Source organism: Helianthus annuus, chromosome 5, assembly GCF_002127325.2.
Source record: "Helianthus annuus cultivar XRQ/B chromosome 5, HanXRQr2.0-SUNRISE, whole genome shotgun sequence".
NCBI lineage: Eukaryota > Viridiplantae > Streptophyta > Magnoliopsida > Asterales > Asteraceae > Helianthus > Helianthus annuus.
The window spans coordinates 52,518,688-52,524,754 of NC_035437.2; positions in this window are offsets into that span (position 1 = coordinate 52,518,688).

The following is a 6,067-nucleotide window of genomic DNA, read 5'->3' on the forward strand; positions in this document are numbered from 1 at the left end:
CACATATTAAATTGATGTGGCTAGTACGTTATGATCCAAGTCGAGTCATACCCAAATACAAGCTAGACAAACACTTATCATATTTATTTATGATATGATCAAACAAGTAAATATTAACACTTACAATATTTAGAAATTGGTTTTCAAAATAATTGCACTTGACAAACTAATAAATTATATGGATAATTTATTTTGAGAGAAAATTTTGTTATTTAATGGGTTAAATAACATAATAAAAATAGCATAAGTCTTATAACATATGATATTATATTTTATAAATTATAAAATATATATAAGACTTATATTATTTAAAAGAAAAATTGAATTTTTTTTAAAATAAATAAAGTGGGCCGCCCCCTCTTCCCAAGACTAGGATGGTCCAATCAAATTGCATGCATTTGCATGGGTCTTGATTGGGTGGTCTTCCCAAGCAATTTTAATCCAATCAAGTTACATGCAATTGTCATAACTAGATGGCACATGATTGGGCAAATTGGGTGGCCATGTTCTCTCTCATTCTTTTAAGACAAGTTGTTGCAAGAACTAAAGGATGGATGATCATTTTAAAAATCATGAACTTGAAAATACTAGAGATTTCTCTCTAGAAAAATCGGCCATATGATGGTTGATCATGAGGTTTTCAAGTTTGATTTTTCAAGTGCAAGAACTCTATTTTTCTCTTCTCATTTTCGGCCAAGGGTTGGTTCCAAGAGGGGATTTTTCAAGTGAGTTCACGAGTGTAAAATCCTAGCTAAAATCTAAGTGTTTGTTGGAAGGCTTGGGGTATACAAGCTTTAGGTCTTCTACACTTGAAGGCAACCGTTCAAGAAGCATCATCTTCTTCATATCTTTTACTCCTTGGAAGGTAGTATTCTAAACACTCTATGGTTGTGTTTTATTTTTGATAGCATGCATGTTCGTATATGGATCCGGGATAGGGTTTTACATATAAAATGAGTTTTATATCTTGTAAGTAACATGTTTTAAATAATATTTTCCGTTGCATTTTTATTTTATATTGATAAAATACTTTGATAAAAATGTGAAAAACCTAACATAACTGTCATGGTCCACGAAGATAGAAAGCCCACAAACAATGCAATTTTGGTCCACGAACAATTATTGTCTAGAACAATCAAGATTTGCGAACAATGCATGTCAACGAACAATCTGAATCTTGGTGGCTCAACCATTGTTCGTGACTACTCTTCGTGGCTCAACCATTGTTCGATGTACCTAGTCTTCGTGAAGATGGCCCAATCACTAAGTCTTTGTGGAGATGGCCCAATCATTGAGTCTTCGTGGTGACGTTGGCCCAATCATTGATTCTTCGCCAAACATGGGAATTGTTCACCAGGGAGTCTTCGTCGAAGACCAATCCAACGAACATTAAGTCGCGAAGACTGTTGGATTCTTCGTCCATCATGAAGTTTTCGTAGACAAAGGAGATTCTTCGTGTCTTGATTCTTCGTCGATCATTTCATTCTTCGTTGACATCACATGGACGAACACTAGCCACTCTTCATCCAAATCTATTCTTCGTCACAATGGAGTCTTCGTCCAAAGGAGTCTTCGTCGATGCAGATATGAAGAAACCCTAGTGTTTCTTCAACAGCCGCCACCCATCTTCAAGAACACAACCACTGTTATTCTGCAGATCTGATGAAGAACCTTCAAAACAAGATGAAGACTTGACTTTCTTGGTGTAAAACAGAAAACCCAACTCTTTGGTATGAACCGATTCATCTCAGACCCGTGTATATGGTCTAAATCTGGGTTTTTCTTCATGTTTCCACTGTTTTACATCTTGAACAAAAATCACAGATCTAGAGCATATGTGACATAGCAAACTGTTAGATTCACTAAATCGGGCACAATGGCTCTGATACCAATTGTAGGTTCATGATTTCGACCGAAACCGTGATTAGTGAGTGATTAAGTCCAAGACGGGAGAGATTAGAGACTAACAAACAACTTCTTTGTATTAATCCGGTAGTATAACATTACAAAGCGGCCCGATTACAAGCTAACCGAACAATACCAAAGGAGTATACGTCCGGGGAGAGACCAAGTGGTGATCTCTCCCCCAAGGTCTAAAACCTTCATCCAAGCTCTCTGCCCTCTTTCTCACTCTCTCTATTTGCAAATGAACAGGTGGTTGGAATTTATAGCCACACCCACTTCACTTGCACACACATATGGTCAAACAAATAACCCTCTCGTTTGATCTCTCCCCCAACGTTTAACATCCATAATTCAGGAGGGCCCGAGATAACGAGTATCATACCAAACAAATAAATAAATAAAAACTAAGAAAATAAAGTATCATACCAAACAAATAAATAAATAAATAATAACAAAATAAAGGAAACTCTACAAACACCTAAAAAAGCAAAGCCATACGTCTAGTTTTCATTTTTTCAATGTATTATATCTTTAGACCCTAAAACTGGTATCTCACATTTACAATACAAATATCCGGTTTTTGAATTTAGTTTAACAGTTTGTTGTTGCTAAATATCATTTATTTTATTAAATTAATTAGTAGCATTTTTTAGAAACAAATAGATTTTTTTGACAATTTGTGATTAAATCTCTTAGTTTGTTTGTTATTAAATATAGTCAGCTGTGTTTTTTTAATCAACTTGTTTAGAACCGAACTTATATGGAACCGGACCCATTTTGATCCGAACCTTTTTTGACCTGAACCAAATTGAACCAATTGTTACTTGGCCTATTTTGACCCGAACCCATTTTGACCCGTTACTGAATCGAACCCGCTAACATCAAAAGAATAACCATATATAAAAATAAAAAAAGGGTTCGATAAGGATGTTTAAGAATGTGGTTCAGATGGCATTTCAATTCTTAAGATTGTTTATATACATGTATACATACATATATACCATATATATTTACTAAAAAGATTATCCTTTACTTAGAATTGATCTTCAAACATACACACTTTGAGACGATATATCATTTCCTAAGAATGATATATACACCTAAACTGACTTTGCATTACTCATAAGAAAAAACTAAACACGTAAAACGGGAATAAAATCAAGATATCACAAAACTTATAACATAAACCAATAGATTTTTTAAACAATGTGTGAAAAAATCGTTGATAGTTTGTTATTAAATATGGCCAGCTGTGTTTTTTAGTCAACCCATTTAGAACCCAACCTATTTTGACCCAAACCCTTTTTGACTCGAACCAAATTGAACCCATTATTAGTTAGCCTATTATGATCCGAACCTGTTATGGCCCTCACCCAACCCAACCCACCAACATCAAAAGAATTATCATAGAGAAAAGTAAAAAAAAAAAATAGTTTAGCGTATTAGTTAGAGATGCATGAAGCACACAACATATTACCAAAGAAAACACTAAAAACTTGGAAAATAAAAGTTACCTGGAATGCTCAACACAAACTTAGAAAACCTATAAGCACCTGAAATAGAAAAAAATAAATGTCCATTCATTTTTTCTGCTATCTCGCATTTAAAATACAAAAATCCGGAATTTGAAACTTCAGGCGCTAAAGTTGCTATCTCGCATTTAAAACACAATGACCAGATTTTCAAACTCAAATCTTTTAGAATAAAAAAACATTAAGAAGGTAAGTTTCAATACGAACACATTTTGGCCTTCTTTTGATCATTTTGAACAGTTTCTTTAAGACAGTCATGTAACACGATTGACCCGTGAGATAAATTAACATGCCCGAACCGTTGAAATTGCCAATCATGAATTCTGAGCATGTATAGTTGACTAACTTGTGATGTAGATGCACACCTGAAAGGATGAGACTCCATCTTCACCTATGTCAACAAAATAACACAAATGTTACGAAAATAAAAAGAAAAAGTTGTTGACTTTAAGCACAGACTTACATAAAATGGCTTGTTTACATGATCCCCATAAATATGTGATATACCTCAGACCAAGATTTGATGTTGTAAGAGGTGTTATTAAGGTGATTCGTTTCGTTCGTTATAAAACTTCAAATTCTTGCCAAGAGTTAATAAGAGGTGTTATTAAAGCGACTCACATTTGAAGCACGGCCCTTATTGAAAAACTAAATATAAACGCCTAATAACTACTACCAGTGCAGAAACTCAGAAAAAAATAATAATGAAGCCATTAAATGAACACATCTATCATATCATAGTACACATAAAACACAATATACACATATAATGCAGCTAACACTTGACCTTTTAACATTAAAATCCTATTATTCAACATACAAAACCCATACATCGAACTAATGCAATACAACCAAAAAGACAAGGCACTTTTGTCACAGATGAACAATAAATAAAATCACAAGAACATGACTAATTTATCGTATACCTCATCGTTATCATCATTTTCATTGATACCGTATCGGTAGCAAACACTTGATATTTAGTTTTATTTTATTTGGTAAACTTTAACATAAAACAAAATGAAATTAAATGAATCTTTAACGAAAACAAATATGTTTATCCCGTGAGGGTGGAAAGTATATGTCCAAAAAATTTATATACATTTTTTCATATCGAGTTAAAAAAACATGAAGAATGGGACTATTAGTAACTTTTTATAATTGTTTATAACTTGAAGTGAGTTTAAATAAAATCTCAAAGTAGTTTTTATATAAATAAAATTTGAGGGTTTAATTTTCTTTTTAAGTGTAAGAACGGTCTTTGGAATGATGAAGATTATTTAGTTTTATTTGGAGTTGTTAGTGTTTTACCCGACCCGAATCGAATACTGGACCTAAACATACAATCAAAAACATAGCGATAGGAAAAGAACATTTAGGTCGCATGACTTTCCACCCTCACGAAACCTTTGGTCAAGCTCCGCCATTGATAACCGTACTCTTGCGGCCCGTAGCATCACTTCCGCCGGCCAAGAAACGAAGGGACGAGCCTGCTGTAGGTCCACTTGGAGGATCAAGATTAAACCTACTTCCTTGTTTGTTAACACACTAACGAGTGCGGAATCCATGTAAGTATGCAAACCAAAGCAAAAGGGAACAAACAGAAAGTAACCAAAGATTCACAAAGCTTCGATTAAGTGAAAAGAATCAGTACACATACACACAGTGTTATAAACTCACTGGACTCTCTTGTCTGAACTGTGAAAAAAGTTTATCCTTATATAGTACAGTACGAAGACTGAAAACTGAGCTACGAACAGTGGACATTCCCACGAAGACTAGAATCTTCGTGGTCATTACCGACGAACCATCAGATGTGACCACGAACAATGAGTGTTCGTGATGAACACACTCATTGTTCATCATAATTGCTAACCCACGAAGTCTCCTCATTGGCTCCATTAGGCTAACTCTTCGTAGACTTTAGCACAATTAATGTTATGTGAAGTTCACTTCATATTCATACTATATTAAAAGATGACATCATGGTGATGTCAACTCGTGGCTCTTTGTGCTTCGCGTGTCGAACTCTGGGGCGTACGACGGAGAAATGTCGTGACATCGGGCTTGAAACGAACCGAACCGAGTCAAACTAAACCGAGTCAAACCGAACCGAGCTGCATTCACAAAGTGCATCAACACCTGCATCTTTCTCCTCTTCTCCCTCGAATCGTTCTCATCTTCACCCACACCCCAGATCTATCACTTAGGTGAGGTAATGGCCCCTCGGTGACGTGGCCACTTACATGGTAGTCCATCACCAAGTGAACGTCAATCTCCACACCCACCAGCCTTATAAATCATGTCTTCTTCATCGATTTTTTCTAGAACTTTTATAATTTTATATTTAATGGTATCTAATCTAATCTAATACTAATAAAGGATTCCAAATAATACCACATGGCATTGGCTCCTTCAATACCACAAATTTTATTTATACTTTTTAATTTTATTTATGAATATCACTTAGCCTTGTCTTAATCCCTATTATAATAAATATTTTAAGCAATATCTTCAAATCTCCTCTCCTAATAGTAATATTATGTATAATATATATGATGAACATATATATTATTAATTGGTTTTGTTCGGACATTCAAAATATTTTAGATTTTCGCAATGAACGAATA